Below are 19,431 nucleotides of genomic sequence, written 5' to 3'. Positions count from 1 at the left end.
AAAGAATGCAAAGAGGAGGAGGGACTTCCTGTTGGCACCTCGAATGTTGCGGAAGACGGAAGAAATAATAATAATAATAATAATAATAATAATAATAATTTATACCTGCCCACCCTGGCCAAAACTGGGCTCAGAGCAGCTAACATCAAGTGTATAACACATTAACATAAAATCAGGCAATCAATTAAAATACACCCTAAAATCAGATCAGGATCATAATAAAATCCAATCAGATGCCAATCAGATCCGGGTTGGGAACCTTAAATGCTCACCAGGCCCAACTGTTTGTGCTGAACTTACAGTAAATGGGCCTGTGAGAAAAACTATGAAAAGTGAGGGGGAGTCAGACTGAACCCTGACTAAAGGCCTGGCGGAACAGCTCCATCTTGCAGACCCTGCGGAAAGATGTCAAATCCTGCAGGGCCCTGGTCTCTTGTGACAGAGCGTTCCACCAGGCCAAGGCCATAGCCGAAAAGGCCTTGGCTCTGGTAGAGGTCAATCTAATCTCCTTGAGGCTCAGGACCTCCAAAATGTTATTATCTGAGGACCGTAAGGTCCTCTGTGGGGCATACCAGGAGAGGCGGTCCCCCAGGTACAAGGGTCCTAGCCAACTGCTCTCCTTGTGGAGAGATGTGGATTTTTGCTTGCAACCAGATGACTGAATAAAAAGAATTATAAAATATAAACTGCTCGTTAATTCTTGTCTGTAAAATTACTGAAAGGAGGGGATGACTCTCCACGCCTGACAGATACATGGTCAGGCTTGGTGTGAGTCAACTTCCAATGAGGACAACAGAATGTAGCAAGGAAGCTGCTCCAGTTGTGTAGGGTTGCCCAAACCTGGAAAACCAGGGTTCTAAGATGTGAAGGAGCGTAGGCTCCCAGGTATAAACAGACACCCTTCCAACTCATGGGTGATGACCAGAAACATAACAAAGAGAGTAGGGCAGGTCCATTATCTCCATATCTCCCTTCACAATATGAACAACTCTAGAAAGGGCTTCTTACATAGGGCAGAATAACCTGACTCACAGGATTATCGTGATGATAAAATCGGAGTGTGTAGAACCTAATATGCCACCTCAAACTCTTGGGAGGTAGGTTAGTGTCTAGATCTAATAAAGAGCAGCTGTAATCTATATTTCTATTGATAGCTGGATAAATAAGAATGATGATATTCTGAAATTCACCATGAGACAACCTGGGAATAATAATAATAATAATAATAATAATAATAATAATAATAATAAATTTTATTTATATCCCACCCTCCCCAGCTGAAGCCGGGTTCAGAGCAGCTAACAACCTTTTGAAAAGGACCTTTTCAATGGCGCTCAGTTTATAGAAACCCCCCTCCCACCTGCCTCCACCCCAAAATAAAGCAAGCTGAAGATCTGTGTGGTTTTTCAGGCATCTGTGGATACTTATTGCCGAATCTGGGTAGCAGTTATCTGACCTGCTGTGAATTGTGATGTATTTTATTGTATCTCAATATTTGATTTTATTGGAATTATATTGAATTGTTACGAAGCGACCTGGGATTACTGGTGGAGGGCAGTATAAAAATGTTTTAAAGGAACTTGGGTTTCTCAGACCTGGTTTATCAGGCGTAGTTCATGCCTCTATGAATGCCATTAGCATTATTTGAATGGCATACTCAGATGCTTCCATAGTTGCTCTGATCAGGACAGGAGCTTCAGCACAGCCCCTTACTGATGTGGGTGGTTTCAATCTCCTATCACTGCTTGGTGCAACAGTAACTGTTTCCCCTCTACCTCTCCAGCTATTTGCTACCCCTAAAAGGAATACTTTTGTGGGAAACAGACACTTGATATATACTGGAGTGCTGATGATCCCAGAAAATGCATATGTTACAATGCTTTGAACTTAAATCTAGGTTCACATATCCAGCACAGCAATGGACCCACAGCTGGGTGTCTCTGAAACATCTATCTTTGTCAAACTCTTTTTTTTTTTTATTGTTGAGAGGGGAATTATCTTGAAATATTTTTGCACAGCAGAAGTGCTATATAAAGGGCAAATGAGCAACATGAAAGGGGTTTCTAATTTTATACATCTTTTCTATAAATGTGTTACTTTGCAGTGAGGCTCTAGATTGCGTATGCTGGGCATAAACAAGTTCGCAATCACTATTCTAAGGAATTTTCAATTTCAGCTGAAGCACTCTGCATATTGTTCCTGAGTGCATAGAATATAGGATCCAAAATCCACTTGGTAAGCCATGACTGTTAGAGCCCCATCTCACTGGGTAACCTCCATAATTGTTGTTGCTGGATGGAAGAGCAGGTTCTGAGATGCCTCCCTGTAGCTCTTATATATGGCACAGCCAAACACTATTGACCCCACAGAGTATGTGTCATGCCTTCAGAACAGGCTGCTCCTGCAGTATGAATAGCAGCCATTCAGTGTATCTCAAGGAAAATGTGACAGTGAACTCTGGCTGTGTGCCTGGTAATGCACGAATTCTCACATTCGTTAGATCTGATTTTCTAGTTGCTACTTCACAGCTGCTTATTTGCACATGAGTAAGTCTTCAAACCACAAAAAACCCAAACAAACAAAATGGAGCCTATAGATCAAAGTTATTAGCACACAAAACTACAGTGGATTTATTTGCATTTGCATTTCCTCTGCTGTAACAGTACCTAGCTAATGTTTTCAATTCAAGTTGCAATGAAGGACACGGCTGGCATAATGAGAGCAATTCTATTCCCCAAGGTGGGGTGTGTGTGTGCGCACGCATGATTTTGTATAGCTGGTAAGACCAGATGTGCTCCAATAGCTGAATGCCTATTGCATTTTCTGGTATAATATAAATGAATTATACTTACAAACATAGGTATGCTTACTAGTAGCTTTGATATTTAGGTGGTTAGCAAGAGCATTTACAAGTGCAATGTAAGTGATGCTTAGAATAATTGCTTCTGTCTCAATGAATTACTAGTATAGCCCAATTATATAGTAATTCTTCTGATATGGAAATATTAGATTAAAGGACCTCTGGATGTTTAAGTCCAGTCAAAAGCGACTATGTGGTTGTGGCGCTCATCTCACTTTTCAGGCTGAGGGAGCCAGCGTTTGTCCACAGACAGCTTTCTGGGTCATGTGGCTAGCATGACTAAAACGCTTCTGGTGCAACAGAACACCATAACAGAAGCCAAAGTGCACGGAAACACCGTTTACCTTCCCACCACAGCAGTATCTATTTATCTACTTGCACTGGCAAGCTTTCAAACTGCTAGGTTGGTAGGAGCTGGGATAGAGCAAAGGGAGCTCACCCCATTGCGGGGATTCAAACTGTCAACCTTCCGATCACCAAGCCCAAGAGGCTCAGTGGTTTAGACCACAGCGCCACCCGCTCCAGCCAAAACTATGTTTTGTACCATTAGATATCGATACCAGCATATGTGGAATGGAGTCCCTTTTCAACATTTAATTGTCACTATTAAACACATTTTGCAGAGATCAATACAAAACATTCATGTGTTTCTTTTTTTGAACAACAACCAATAGGTACGGATAAATTCAGACTTTGAATAGAATCGAGCTAATGAGAATTAATTGTGCTAATAAGGATTTGTAACGGAATATGCTGAGTGAACCATCAGCTTTGTTTTGGTGGAACACTGCTTATGTGACAATGCTATATAACATTTGGGGCTGATGCAATTTGAGGCTGAAGGCAATGATTAATTTTGTTGTCCTTTGCTTTTAGATTTCTTCACTAGTTCCAGGAACAAGAATCCTGGTGTCTCCTGGGAATCTGTGCTAGTATCCACATGGCTTTGTACAGCACAACTGCCAAGCCATTAAGCCACTTTCAATCCAAACTTCAAGTTCAGACAGGTGTTAGCACAGTGGGTTCTGGGAGAGTGCTAGGGAAAGTGCTGGCATCTGCAAAGAAAGATAGTTTGCATGTCACATTATGAGAGGCCTACCGCAGACTTGCATACAGCTGAGCCATGTTGCTGCCAGCCATTGATTTAGTGCCCAAATACACGAATTTTTACTAATTCAACACAGCAAGGTCATTTTAATTCACTTCATCTGGTCTTTCCATTATAGCAGCAAAGTGTTCCAAGGAAACCTTGAAGAATGTTAAGCATTGTTGTTACCTCTTGGCCTATCTGAAGCAAATTGGGAGCACAGATTTCCTAATACAGCAGCTGTTCCAGGCAAGCCCTTTTGCTTGTGGAGCCATTGACATCATTACAAATTTGATTAAATAAGGATTTCTCTCTAATGCACTAAGATGTGAAAATAGATTCATTCTCCTTGTGATGCCGGTACTCAGGGGGCTTTGCAGTCTAAGCTCATTTGCTTTGCCATTTTTGTAGAAACATTTCCTTAGGCATATTTATGGATCAGTGTGATGTTCACAAGCAGGAGAATTTGTTAAAAGCACTGTGTGCTGGGCCAAGTGAATTGCAACACTACACAGGTTGCCTCTTCAAACTTCTGTCCAAAGCATGCGCCTAGTTATGTGAAAGGTCATGTCTGTTCTAATAACTAGCAGAGAACAAACATAATGTAAGGAAGAAACACACACAAAAGCATAGCTATCTACAGGTAGAGAGAGAGAAAGACACATGAAGATCCAGTTATACAATCCATGCCCCTATGTGATATAAGCAGAGTGCTAAATGTGAGAAATTTGTTCCACAGGAGCCACTTGAGATCTTGCCTCATCTAAATGAAAGAACCAACAACCAATTTTGCCACATCCCTACTCAATGAAACTGTAGTTCTCATTGGCCCGAGGAACCCTAAATGCACTCTCTACAAACAGATGTGCATTGACTCCAGCCTAAATACTATAAATCAGAGCACCTTTCAGCCCAGACAAGTTTGCAAGAAGGGGGCAAGAAGCATCGGGTCTATGCTGTGTTAGTTTTTCTCAAGCTTTTCAGCCATGACCTCCATTTTGAGTATTGTGTTAAAATCAGAATAAAGTATTCTGGCTAAGAAGAACCATGCAAGCAGAAACCCTTCCACAGATGAATTCTAAGCTCACACCACTTGAAGAGGGGACTTTATTTTCTGAGGGAATATTCTCTACTTTCAACTTTTGGGTGAAGATTCTCATTTTAACTTCTATAAACTTTTTAAACCTAGCACTACCTAAAACCAATCTTCAAGTTTTGTTAATTTTACAAACTTCCTGGTTTCTCTTTACAGTGGTACCTCGGGTTAAGTACTTAATTCGTTCCGGAGATCCGTTCTTAACCTGAAACTGTTCTTAACCTGAAGCACCACTTTAGCTAATGGGGCCTCCTGCTGCTGCCACACCGCCGGAGCATGATTTCTGTTCTCATCCTGAAGCAAATAGTACCCAAGGTACTATTTCTGGGTTAGCAGAGTCTGTAACCTGAAGTGTATGTAACCCGAGGTACCACTGTATTCCTGTTTCCCACCTACCCACTTTATCTACTGGTAAGAGTGGGGCTGACATCTCTATCCCCATTCCCATCCCAATACCGCAACACTCAACTTCTGGCCTGGTTGTGTTTATACTTGGTCTTGATGAGTCCAGAGAAGGCTGAATGCTGGGGTCATCTGTCAACAGCTCCTTACACAGAGGAACATTCATTCATGTCATTTGTGTTCATCTGCAACCTCAGATATAGGTCCAGATATAGGTTTATGGCATCAGAGAGAATGAGGCCTCAGATATTGGAGTCAAGCAAACATCTTTGGGGTGGAGAGGGTGCCAAGAAAAGGAAGTAGGTGATATTTTTATCATTCGAGATAGAATACTGGCAAAACATCACCTGTATGGGCTAGTGAATAAATAGTGAATAATTGAATAAAGGAATTAATGGAAAAATGAGAGGAGAGAAAAGTTCTGAAGTTTTCTCCTCTTTCATAGTTGAAGAAGAGCTGTTGTGAAGAAGACCAGAAAGCCTACTGAAAGTTAAAGTAAAACACACAATCCTGTGTTATGCTATCACAATAAGATAAACACACGAAAGAAATTACTATGGCTTGTGGTTGGCATTTGTGGGCTGACTTGGGCATTCAATTATTCCCCCTCTGTTAGTTTTATGGTCACTTTGGAGTAGCAGATGAATTCATGTCATTTTTTTCAATTTCAGTATGAGCACAAACATATCCATATCCATATTACTACTTGAGAAACAGTCATACCATTCTCCAGCTCCAATAATGCTTCAACGTTTTTACCTCTAGCCGTAGAAACTGGGGCCCGGTCAACATTAGACAGTTCAATGACATTATAAGAAGTGGGCTTAGGTTTCTTCCTGATCCTGCCATTTTCTCCTTTTCGCTGCAAGAGTCTATTCTGTACATTTCCCCAGCTCCATATTGTAGAAGATGTGAAACATGAAGCTGTGATAAACCACAGATGCACTGGGAATCTTTCTTATATTAAATTGCTTAAATATCTGTATCAAAGGTCAAAGATGGTGATGATATGGGGAATTGAAGGAATGCAGTTCTGCACATTATCTGCCCAGCTAGAACTGCCAAAACCCATCGGATTCCATTAAAATGGCACATTAAAAATCTATTCTTTCATTTGAAGTCTAGATAGGACTTCCTCAAGTATATAATGTGGACAATTTGGCAGGTAAACTGCATTGCAATGATTATTAGTGAACACTTTCTTTCTGATACTTAATCAGTCTTAGTTTTTACTTATTTCTTATGCTGGAGTGATCCCTGCATGGTGAGCAGCATGCTGACATTTGTTAGCTTGTAGATTGGTTTTCAGAGACGTACAACTCTCTGTAAAGGCTGCTATCATACTTTTTTACTAATTGCACGTAAGCAGCCATAACTAGCCAATAACTATGTTGTATTTTGTTCTAGAAGCACTAGTTGCAAGGTAATCACAGAACAATGAGAAATGGATGTTCTCTCTGGGCCAGGATTAGCTTCATTAAGCACAAATCAGAATCACAGTCTGGAAATCTGCAGTTTGGACGTGAACCTTAACAAACCCAACTGTGGATTAGTCACACACCAAACAGATGATGCAGTAAAACTGTTCCTGGGCCAGGAAACATGAAATAGGGTACTGCATCATTGCACACTACATGGACATGGGAAACGGCAAGTCATATCGATATTTGAGTTGTATAGGGAATTATTTTAAAGGAGAAATATCAACAATGTGACCCCCGTACGTAACCTGAAATTGTATAATCCAGGAATCTTTTCACCATTGAGTCTGTTCTTTGTGAGAGCTAGGCCTGAAATCAAGATTCCAGTGCTAGACTAGTGCTTGATGATTTGCAACCGTTGTTACTGAGTCTTCCCACCACATGGGAGAACTACTAGGGTACCAACAGAAACAATGCAACGGATGCTTGGATTGAGACTAACAGTACATACCTGCTCATTTTTATCTAGAGGTACATTCCACTGGTTTCAGTTGGATTCACTCCCTGGCAGGTGCATAGGGGATTGTAGCAGGAAAATTTCTGCCTTAGGCAGAAATCTTATAACAGAAAGTCAGACATTGGGCACATAAACTCAGTTGAATTTACTTCATGGTAAATGAGTAGTATCATGTACAATCAGCCAAGACAAGAAGCAAAGAGGTAGAGAAATCTTCTATTGACCCAATAACTGTTGGGGGAAAAAATAGCAACCTTCCCCTCCTAGCAAATCAAGCATAGTTGGAAGTATTCCTTCTCTAAGGCTAAAATAAAATAATCAAAGCACAGAATGCTGTCCCTCCACCTTGCTCTTCTGGTGTCCAAACTGAGACTTGTTTGTCTGTGGGATTGGGTCAAGAAGGGGGAAGACAAGGATGCAATGTGTGGGCGTGTGTCACATCAGCATCAGTGATGGACAGAGCCAAGCCAAGTTGTTTAAGCGGATATTGTCCAGTTCTTGATTCTTCAGTGCTTGGGTAGCAGCTATCCCATCCTCCTTGAAAGGCAGAGCTGGTCACCTAATGAAGCAGAGTAGGAGATAGATAGTTGGTCTCATATCAGTTTTGCACTTACTTTGTACTGTTGACCAGTAGAGGAGCAATTAGTGGGGTACCAGTAAATTCAATAGGTTGATTTTTTTGTTTTATTGGTCATTTTGGCAGGGATATGTGTGAAAGGTACTAAGAAGGAAGAACAGATGAACACCCTGGGGAACTTTTCGCAGGTGAGTCTTGAGATTTGGGGACCCATTGGCAGGGTAACTTGTATCCCCTTCTTCAAAATGTGGGCCACTCGGTGGGCAGAAAGCCCTCAACATCCCCCAAAGAGGTGCGATCTGAGGGAGGGCATGGTATTATTACCACATCTCCACCAGGCAGGCTAGGCTTGCCCAATAACACCAGGCTCAGTAGCCTTTTAGAGAAAGACTCTCCTCCTGCAAGAGGAGAGGGGTTGTGGGCGGGATCCGAACTCCTCTTCAAGCAGGGGGCATTGGCCCCCTGCCACCCACTCACCTGGCTGGCACACCACGCCCACGGGCAAGCGCCCAACCAGGCGGCTTGGAAGGGGCGTGGACAGCAGCTTAACTTGCTGCTGTGCCAGCCATGCAGCCTCACTTTTCGCTGTCCCATCGCGAGTCACCCACCCTCCACTCCCTTAGAGCTCAGGATTTCAGTTTTTCTCTTGGCCTTGCTATGGACCTTAGGCTGGTTGCCCAGGTTGTCCAGGGGGCCTGGTAGGAATTTTTCCATTTGGCATTAGGCTTTGTGGTTTTTTCGCCTACCTCGTAGCAACCGTCACAACTTTCGTGGTATTGGTGGGTAGGTTAGGCATTGAAATAATGTGTTTGTGGTGTGTGGAAGGGCTAGGTGTGGCCATCGCCTACACCTTCAATTTTTGGGTATTCTGTTAAAGGAATCCGACAGTCGTGGATCCTGTCCGATGCCTGTGTGGTAGGGGGCCATGGCACGACCCTCGGTGACATCAGGGGAGAGTTTATAGTTGGATTACCATCAACAGGCTCCACCTACTGGTGAATAAACCCCCTTTTAGACTCACCCCTCTCTGAGTGGGTGGAGTCAACTGACGTGATCCAATGCCTAAGCCAATACCTTTCACTTGCTGTAACCAAAAATTTGTGGCCTTTTCTTGCCCATTAACCTTATATTACGTGTCCTTGTGTCTTCATTCCACTAAGCGGGGATTGGGTCCTTGAACCACAATAATAGTTTTCAGCCCAGTCTTTTCCCATTCAAATCTCCTTTTGTTAAAATGAAGTGACCCTAGTTTCACCCAGCTCATGGTCTCTGCCTTGTCATTTCTGACCTCTGTTCACAATTCAAATCAAAATTCACCCCACCACAACTTTCTAGTCCATGTAAATAAGAAAGATACAGAAAGCCAGCCATTTCAGATTGAAAAGTTTCATCTTGGAAGTACAGAACCATGTGTGATAGGCAGATCTTTTATATGTTATTATTTTGGGTTAATCTGCATCTTTCTCATCTGCTCCATTTCTGATCAGATTAAATTCCCAGTTTACAACCGAACTGCAAACATGTTGGTTGCGTGGTGGATAATAAATACCTATAATTCCAATCTGTGTGTGCAAGTAATTTGTTTCTGAGAAAAGGACCTTTCCTTAATGCAATTAGCAGGCAAGGTAATTACTGCAGTTGACGTGCGCTAGAGAATTATTGATCTAAAAACTCTATAATTTGGGTCTGGCCCCCATTTTATTTGTATTTTGTTGTCAAAAGAGAGAAAGACATTGGGTCCAGTTCCCCTGGACTGTCAGCGAATGTAAATTATCTACCATGCTGAGGCAGCTCACAGATATCACCACCAAAAACACACACAGCCCTATTTCCCTAAGGTATTTCTCAGGGATTATATATCTATTGTGTTGTTTCTTTGAGCTGAATAGAAATAAAAGCTAGAAATCTGTCTCTATGTATAAATGTTTCAAGGTCATGCTTTTCAGATTATAATTAAAAATCACAGAACCCAAGGGCAAGAAATTGGGATATCCTTAGTCAACATACACTATAATCTGGGTCATCTTTGCTAGTGTCAAAAACAGCAAGTTTAGACCCAGTACAGACACACTTTTTTAACCTTAGGGCACATGCAATATTTTAGGGAATTTGAACAAGATTCCTTTAAGCAGCCTTTTTGCGGTGGAGGAAAAGTTTGCAGATATTCATTGTAGATTATCTGCAGTCTCTTAAAATTGCCTTTTGGCATAATTGCAGCAGTTGTAATTCACAAACATCTAAATTGGTAGGGCGGTGAAGTTGATCTATTAAATAAACATATACACATATATAGATTTGTAAAGGTTTCCTGAGGTTCCTAAGGTGGCTATGCTGTACATTAAAGCTGTAATTTCCTCATTTATTTAATTAAACCTTAAATAGGAAATTAATTTCTGTCCATTGAAATTTTTCGCCAGGGGAAAAAAGAAACCTAAGCTTTTAGCATATGTTTACTAGCTCAGTATTCTGTCTCCAGTTGCAAGTGACACTTCTGAGGAAGACTTTTAATGGGTGAAGCAGTATCACATCACTCTAAGACATCCCCCCCCCTTTCATCTTTTTTAAAGAAGTGTTCTTCAACCATCATCACGATCCTTGATTTCATATCCAGTAACATGTCAGTCATTGTAATTAACATAATGGTCCTTATCACAACACATGAGGACAAAAGCTATCATTCTTGTTACACATAAGAAAAGATGATTTAATCTACCACAATCACTTAAGAGTTCTCTGTTTGAATGAATTCCTAAAATGTAAATGTAAAGCTGAGAGGGACTGAGATCTGTCCATCCCGACATTTCAGCACCATTTAACCCAATGCACTTCTTTGAAAAACTTATTTAAATCCAAACAAAACAACAGACAGTGCCCTGTGAGGACTCTGCAAGTTTGGGACGATGGAGATGCCCAATCAATTTCTTTATCAAAAATATACATTGTTTGTTTGTTTGTTTGTTTGAATTATGTATATGCATACTGCTCTTAGCTGTTCACAAAACCTCAAAGTGAGTGAAAACATTGAAATATGGTACATTAAAACAATAATTCATTTAGCTAAAGGTAAAAGGACCCCTAACCATTAGGTCCAGTCATGGCCGACTCTGGGGTTGCGGCGCTCATCTCGTTTTATTGGCCAAGGGAGCCGGCGTACAGCTTCCGGGTCATGTGGCCAGCATGACTAAGCCGCTTTTGGCGAACCAGAGCAGTGCACGGAAACGCTGTTTACCTTCCTGCCGGAGCGGTACCTATTTATCTACTTGCACTTTGACGTGCTTTCGAACTGCTAGTTTGGCAGGAGCAGGGACTGAGCAATGGGATCTCACCCCGTCGTAGGGATTCAAACCGCTGACCTTCTGATCCGCAAGTCCTAGGCTCTGTGGTTTAACCCACAGTGCCACCCGCGTCCCTAATAATTCATTTAAATACAACTTAAATTTAAAAAGCAACAACAAGAGTATATTACGCATCATCAACCAGGCAAAGAACATCACTTAGTCCAGGCACCCCCAACCTTCAGCCCTCGAGATGTTTTGGACTAAAATTCCCATCATCTCTGACTACTGGTCCTGTTAGCTAGGGATCATGGGAGTTGTAGGCCAAAACATCTGGAGGGCTGCAGGTTGGGTGATGCCTGACTTAATCAAATGCTTGAGTGATTAGCCCTTATTTATTTAGGCAGTGATTGAATGATTTTTTTAAAAATATACAAATGTGACTTACTTGAAAGAAGACCTCTAAACAGTTTACAACAATCTACAATGGTCATTTTAAAAAAAAGGGGCTGTGCACAGCCTCTGTGATCTGGGACACAGTTGCAGTCCATCCCTAGATCAACTTGCAGAACACTCTCAAACTGCACCCTGAATCTGATCCTGACTTAGTGTGGGGGCAGGGAGGTTTAGTTAGAGTTCAACTCCCTAACTAAACATATAGTGAGGGTGGGGGGGGGGGACACCTTGTGTCTCCTCTCATCTTGACCAAGAACAGGGATGCTGCCAACACCTGCATTTATTACATTAATTGTTCATTCCATTACTTATGTTGATGTTATCTATTGGGAGGGCAGGGAGTGGAACTGGGACCCCTGCTTCACCACAGGTTACTTTGATGTACTCCAGCAGTGGTGTGCCAAAACAGATGACTACATCTGTTTTTCTTTTACCCTATTCATCATGCCATGTCGCAACCTGCAGTAGCAAAAATGTCCAAGCAGCTCACACAAAAATGACAAAGGCACGAACTAAGACTTTATATGTCAAAACAAGTACTTCAAAACTGGTTCAGTAGTGTATCAGCAGCCAGTTCATAGCTTTCGACACCCATGTTATATATTGATGGTGAGCTACTCCTGCATAAAGGATCACTCTGGCATTCTGCACTAGCTGCAGCTTCCAAACCAGACCCAACGTCAGTCCCACATAGACTGAATTGCAGTGGTGCAGATGGGAACCTGCCAGCTCGTGAATGGTTTTGCTATACCTGTACTTAAATGTATATTTCCAAAAGGTTGCAGAGTCCAAGTCTGTTAAACTTATTTGGGGCCTCATTTTCCAGCAACAGGCAGAGAAAGCATAACGCTGAATTATTTTGCCGCTCTGGTCTAAAAAGACACCTCCTTTAGAGCAGTTTTGCTGATCATACACCAAAAGCTAGGGGAACCCTCCAGCATTACTTCAGAATAAGTGCTTTGGCAAATTGCTCGAGTTCTTAAACAGAATCCAAAAGCCAGACCTCTGACACGCTGCAGTGCAACAGTAAAAGGGAAAAAATGGATCCAAGAGAGCACAACTTTGGTTGGGTAATCATGCATCAAAAGTGTTAGGAGACTTGTATACCCTGGAGGTGCAATGAGAATGTTATTATTCCCTGACAAGTACAGCATCTGGGACTGGTTTTGTATTGCTCTGAAAAAGGTTTTGTTTGGAGGGGAAGAATTATTGCTTTTGTATAATACACAAAAGTGCTGTTGGCTCTATCGACTGGAACATGCATAGCAGTTCAACAGTTTGAATGTGAGAGAGAGCTTACAACCACAACAGCACAACAAAACAAGGCAAGGCACTGAGCTCCAAGGATGGATTTGAGAGCAGTGCCTATCACCCAAATTGAAACTGTCCAGTTTCCGCCTTGTTATAGTCACTTTGACTATTGATTTTATTTTATTTTTTATAAAAATGAATAGAGAATGTGACTCATTTTATTGTAACAAGTCCGTGTTTTTTAAAGGGATTCTTCCATGCACAGCTTCTAACGTCAGATCTTTGTCTCTTTGGCTTTTTGGATTGACCTCTCCCCATATCTCCTGCATCACTCTAAAACATTTGTTATTTAATTTCCTTTTTACTAGCAGTGCCAAGCAAGGAAATGACCATCAACTGTAAACACATTCCATTTGCCAGAATATAATCCATAGTAAATGCATCAGAAATGGTTTCAGTTTCTAAGAAAGCACACAGTGTGTGTGCTCCACACAGCACTTCCTTCTTCCCTTACCAGCCTTCCACAGCCATCTCAGGCTAATCAACAGAGAAGACATTGATCTAAGTGGTATCATGACCTGCTGTTGATGGAGAAGTGGATATTATGAAACAGCTTACTCCTGTGATCACACTTTATAATGTACCATCATATTGTGTTGAGCCAAAGCTGATTGTTATTAACTCTTTGAGGCTGAAAACTTAGAAAGAACACAATGTATTTCCGCCAAGCAAGTAAAAATCTGGTGTAAGGAGCTGTTGAAAGGTGACTCCAATCTTCAACTCCCCCTTGCTTCATTATCGCCAAGTATGAATGTAGCTAGGCTGGAAATTGGCTGGTGTGGTGATCAGACGGAGATGGAAGAATTGACCCCCACCCTTATCAGTAGATAAATGTTAGCTATTTGTGATAAAAAATACACAAACAGTTGAAGATAAATCTCTTTACTTGTCAGGCTGGCAGCAGTTTAAGAGCAAGTATTCTTTACAAACTCCTCCAGACAGTGTCTGCACGAAGCCCTCTCACCTTCACAGTCAAAGGAATAAACAGGAATAGCCAACTAACTCCCAACTGTCACCTCCCAACTGCCAATTGCCAACTGCCACCTCCTTTCCCCATCTTTTGTTTGTGAAATACATTCCCTGTGGAATTACATTACAAATACAGGGAGGCTCAAAAGTAGGCATGCTCCTTTAGAATCCACTTTCTTTGTTCTGGACTCAAGTTCGCCATCATCGTTCACAATATTAGTAAAGAAGAACTTTGCCTTTTATCTGTCTCCACTATTCTTTCCAACTGCCAGCCTCAGATTTAACTGCCACTTCATTGTGTGTCATTACTGTCAGATTGCTTAATGCTGGCCAGGTGGCTTAGATAAGACTCCAGGCTCCCAGCCAGTTCCAAACGATTTGATTTATTTGACAAAGTTCAAATGTACATCTCCAGCGTTACAATTAGCGTCCTTCCCCTTGTGCGCAGTTGCTGCCTCTGATCTTACTTCCTCCTTTTCCACACCCAGCATGCAAGTCTGCGAAAACACCTCCCCTTACTTCCTCTGTGTACAGCCTGACTTGTCCCAGGCTCATCCTCCTTCCCCTTTATGTCAGACTGACTGTCAGACAACAAGCTGCTGATAATCTCTTTTTTCTTTTTTTAAATAATATTTATTAAAGGTTTTATAGTTACAAAAAGAAAAGAAAAAGACAGTAAAAAAAGGAAACAATACATAAAAAAACAAAAAACAATACATCAACACAACAAGAAAAAACAAAAACATTTAAAAACACATCCATTTTCCATATCTTTATCTTTCATTGACTTATTTCCTCGACCTCCTCCCACCTCCCATTTTTGTATTCCAGTTAATAATTAAATCAGCAAATCCTTTCCGTCTTTCACTGCTTTCTATCGTTTAGTTATCTTAATTTATTTCAACCTTATCTTACCATCAAAATCTTAAAATTTATCTATACTTAAATCCTTATCATATTTCTACTAAAGTCATATAATTTCATTCCACCATTTCCCAACATTCCTTAATTATGCTATATTACTCTGAATAAAATTTTAAAAAATTTCCCAATCTTCTTCCACCGTCTCTTCTCCCTGGTCTCGGATTTTGTCAGTCTTTTCTATCAGTTCCATATAGTCCATCAGCCTGGTGCTCTTCTATCCGAGGCTCTTAACTCTTCTTCCTGGCCTGTCTGCAGATTTCTTTTGATGCCAAAGATTAAGTCCCAAAGGGTTTCCATCTTAGCAGCTCCTTGATTCCGTCTTGGTAAGTTTGCCCATACTCCATATTCGAAGCTGTAGTCCAAAAGATGTTCCAGGACATGCTCCAAAAACCCTTTGAGGCTAAAGGACTCTGCATCTCCAATCTCTCCCTCAGTGCCTCCCTCCATAGGGAAATCTGCTGCTGATAATCTCTTGAGGCTCTCTATAACTGCTGGTTTCTGTCCTTTCATCTTTTCCCATTTGCCTCTCCCTGACAATTACAAAGAGAGGAACTTGGGAAGTTTGGTCAAAGTTCACAAACCCATTTACAAAAGCTGATTCTAGGGTTTTTCAATGCAGTGACATTGATCACTAGTTAATAGACATATAAGACCTTTTAACTGATTGACACATCAGTATTCCATGATTCAGTTAAACATTTCCAACTCTTTTCACAACAAATCAGTTCATTAGAGCCAAGCTGAGCCAAGGATCCAGCTATGACACAAACATGTCCATGTTTCAAAAAATCCCCTTCTTTTGGGTGCTTTTTATTGAAGGGTGCTAGAAAGAGTGTGAAAGTATTGGTGGGGAAAGAGAGGAGGCGTTCCCTCTTTCCTTCTTGTAAGCAACTGGGCCAAAACTTCCAGCTTTGCTGTGCTGCATTGAAATAATGAAAATCTGCCACAGTACAGTGCAGCGAAACTGGGACCTTTGGCACAGGTGCTCTTTCAAATGGGCATCTGGGTGCACATCTGCATGTGTAGTCAAACAAGCATCCCATTTAGCCTCAGTACGATATGTACCAGAATCTGTATCCAAACGCAGGGCACAGGGGAAAGGGAAGTCATCCCCATGGTTCTGAGACAAAAGGGTGACAGTGCAGTGAGACAGGAATCTCATTGCTGTGTTGCCACGGCAACTGGGCATAGCTCCGTGTCTTTCTGCACTGTGCTGTGATGGGACTGCAATGAAAACACTCTCACACAGCAGTGCAGAAAGACAGTGAAGGTCATCTGTTTGCCTAAGCAACACATGGACACTTCCCTCACTTCTTAGTCCTGCTTTGTTTACAATGAGTTCTGGTTCTATGTAGCCAGGTCTGACTGGTTGCGCTCCAAGGCCCCCAAGTAAAATAACTTCACACTAACATTTATTTTTGGTTTAAGATATTGGGCTAAATTTAGGCCACAACTTTATTGATTACAGCAAAGTGAGTGGTGTTGGGTTAGGCATTGGTAACCGACTATAACTGACTCCTACCTCTCTGGCAGGTAGTCTGGAAGGGTAAACACCAAACAAGGGAGTAACATCAATGAAGACCAACCAAAGCTCACCCCTGGGTTCCTGTGGTCCTGGCATGATCCTAGCCCTTCAACCGGACTTTGGACAAGATCCAGGACCTCCAGATTCCTTTACCGGAATACCCTTATTCATGGAGGGGCAGGTGATGGCCATACCTCCCCTACCACACACTTCACTAAGCCAGTGCCTAACCGCCAAACCTTACAAAGTTGTGATGATTGCTAAGGGGGTAGGCAAAAACCAAGTGGCCAGTGCCAATTTGCCAAGTGGACAAAACTCCTACCCGGCCCCTGTTCCAAAACAGGTGACCGACCAACATTCGAAGCAAGGCCAATGCAGCAACCTATAAATAGGGACGGGAGGGTGGGTGTTCGGCAGCACAAAGCAAGTGCCTTGGCCACATTGTGCTGGTGCTTTTAAAGGCCCCCCAATCACACCACCTGCCTCGGATTGGCTCAAACAGCCTGGCGTGATTGTGGGGCCATAATGACAGGCCTGGGATATACCCAGCACCTGCCACCTAGGGGGTGTCTCAGGAGCCTGAGCGCAACCAGGACCCTCATTAAGGAGGATCCCATATATGTAGTGACATGACATGGTTCCTGATTGGCTTGGATCTCTCTGTCATCCAAGCCAATCAGGAATTATGCCTGTTTATGGTGGAGTGGAGTTGCAGCATCATGAAGTTGATCTTAACCAATCAGACTTAGCTACACAGAGCCAGCACTCTGGGCAAACAAAATAGCAAAGAGTGTCTATTTGTTATTTAGGTTTTCAGGGAACTAGGGAGTTATTCCTTTTTAATGCAAGCATTTTCATAGATAAACATTAGACTCCACGTTGCAATAAATCAAATAGTGCAGTGGTCAGCATTGTGCAACTTGTGTTTAATAGGCAACCTAAAGCAAACAAAATAAACTACACATGCAGATTGTTAGAATGTCACTGAAGAGCTTCTGTCCTGATTGAGATTCATAATAAAATAATCATGAATCATTGGGGCTTTTTTGTTTAATACAACTCTACAATACACATACATGACTGTGAAAACTGCGAGACGTTTCATAGAAGATTTCATATTGCCTGCTCCAAATTCTTTTTCTTCTTCCTAGACGTTCAACAGATTTTTTGAATTAATGAAGCCATTCTCAAATCCCCTGATGGATGTGAAGCAACTGGCTCCATTGAAAAACAAAATGAAACTTGACTACAGTAATTTATCTCTCATTGAATAAAACAGTTGTTTATTCATACCACACTGAAATAGTAGATAAATATTTCATGAATAGCTCTTGGAAAAGTCTTTTAGTTAGTTTTCAAGTCTTCTCATTTGTTAAACTTCTCAGAAATGTTTTCCAAGACAGTTAATGACAACTCCTATGCTCCAGGGATTACCTCTACACCTATATGATAGCTCCTATCTTCATTAAAGAGAGTTGCCTTTGTAATGGAAGAAAACAAGTCTGACTTAACAGATACCTGCTGACGCCTTTGATAGAAACAAAAGGTTTTGCAGGAGGAAGCATGAAGAAATTTCAAACCCATCTACAGAGAACATTCTGTGATTATCAATATAGAAGTAGCAGAAAAGAAGCATGAAATGAAACAGAAAAGCTGGAAGGCAAGTACACCCACAAAAAGGGAAGTGTTAGAAAACATTACAGTCAACTTGAAAAACAGTAGTGCCACACAATCCATCCAAGTCTTACAGAAGTTCATGGAGGATGGTGAAATCCACACTGTAGGTTAAACAATGATTGGTAGGAATCAGATTGGATGCAAATGTGTGTGGCAGCTTAGGGCTGAACTAGAGTCACTGTCACATTTTTTTTATGTTGTATAGGTGATTTTTTAAAATATAAAAAATAGCTAAATGGTTAATAAATGTGGGAGAGGGGAAGATTAGGATCGGGCTGGTGGTGGAGAAGGGTGGCTTTAATTTTTTCCTCTGCCATAGTTTCATTCAAAACCAGCTCCCTCCCTGGCTTGCTACTCACACCTTCCATTGTGAAAAGTACATGTGGGGTTTGGGGGTGAGGGCTAAATCTTTGGACAGCAGTCCAAGCCAGGAACCAGACAAACCAGGGATGAAGAAGAAGAGGATACTGAGGAACAAACCAGGACAAAGGAGAAAGTCAGGACTGAAGAGCAAAATGCAAAGTCACACAAAAATATATCACCAAGCACAACTGCTCCTCAACAAGGAGTATAAACAAGCAAACAAATAAATAAATAAATCACAGACGTAGTCTTTTTCTTTACAATCACTCATGTATTTGATAGATGCAACATCAACTCATGAGTCAACACCCGGACACGGTTCAGGTACAATAAGCATTTCTTCCGCCAAAGGGGCTTAAGCATCGAGCTGATAAGATAAAGCAAGATTATAGTCAACATCTACTTCCATATGGAATGTTTGAATTACGGTGAGAAAACATCCAATATATATAATCTGTACAATGAAGACTGAGCAGTATGCAATCCATAGTTTAGAGAAATGGGCAAATCTATAAAAGTAGAAAAATGACAAAATTACTAAGGGAAGGACAGAACTGCCCACAAGTTCCCAACTTCACCTTTAAATATGTGAGCCCTGTCAGCATTCCCCAAGGAAGGCTAACACACAGAAGGCTGGAGAGCCTTTTTTTGTTCTCCCTTGGGAGATATGCATATAGAGACAGACAAGTCATGTTCTACAGATTTTCCATAAATGTTATGGTGCCTGGTATTAGTTCTACCTAACTTTTGCTGCCCCCATAGTGGCTCATCACATGGGGAGAGCTGCACATAAGTTCATAAGCTTCTGGCTAGGGGGTCTGATTATAACTGGGGCTATTGCCAGATAGTCACAGTAGTGTGAGCTATTTACGGTATTTTTAAAAGTCAGGAAACACCAAACTATGTAGCAAAGATCACATCTTGTTTGAGCTGAACATTCAGAACATTAGCAGAAAAATGGTAAGTGCAGA

General features: G+C 41.5%; 1 protein-coding gene and 1 long non-coding RNA gene across 2 annotated transcripts in view; one reads left to right on the top strand and one right to left on the bottom strand.

The window, feature by feature from the left end:
• PTPRD (protein tyrosine phosphatase receptor type D) overlaps nucleotides 1-19,431 on the bottom strand; it is a 1,386,996-nt gene that overhangs the window by 1,218,479 nt on the left and 149,086 nt on the right. The gene's annotated exons all lie outside the window — the stretch shown is intronic.
• Nucleotides 13,986-17,717, top strand: LOC310667980. The gene is made up of 2 exons (XR_014506505.1): nucleotides 13,986-14,190; nucleotides 17,572-17,717. It is a non-coding gene; the product is annotated as an uncharacterized lncRNA (long non-coding RNA).

Source organism: Podarcis tiliguerta (genome assembly GCF_965153285.1).
Source record: "Podarcis tiliguerta genome assembly, chromosome: 17".
Classification (NCBI taxonomy): domain Eukaryota; kingdom Metazoa; phylum Chordata; class Lepidosauria; order Squamata; family Lacertidae; genus Podarcis; species Podarcis tiliguerta.
Note: the sequence above shows the minus strand (reverse complement) of the source record. Positions and strands in the feature narration are given on the sequence as shown.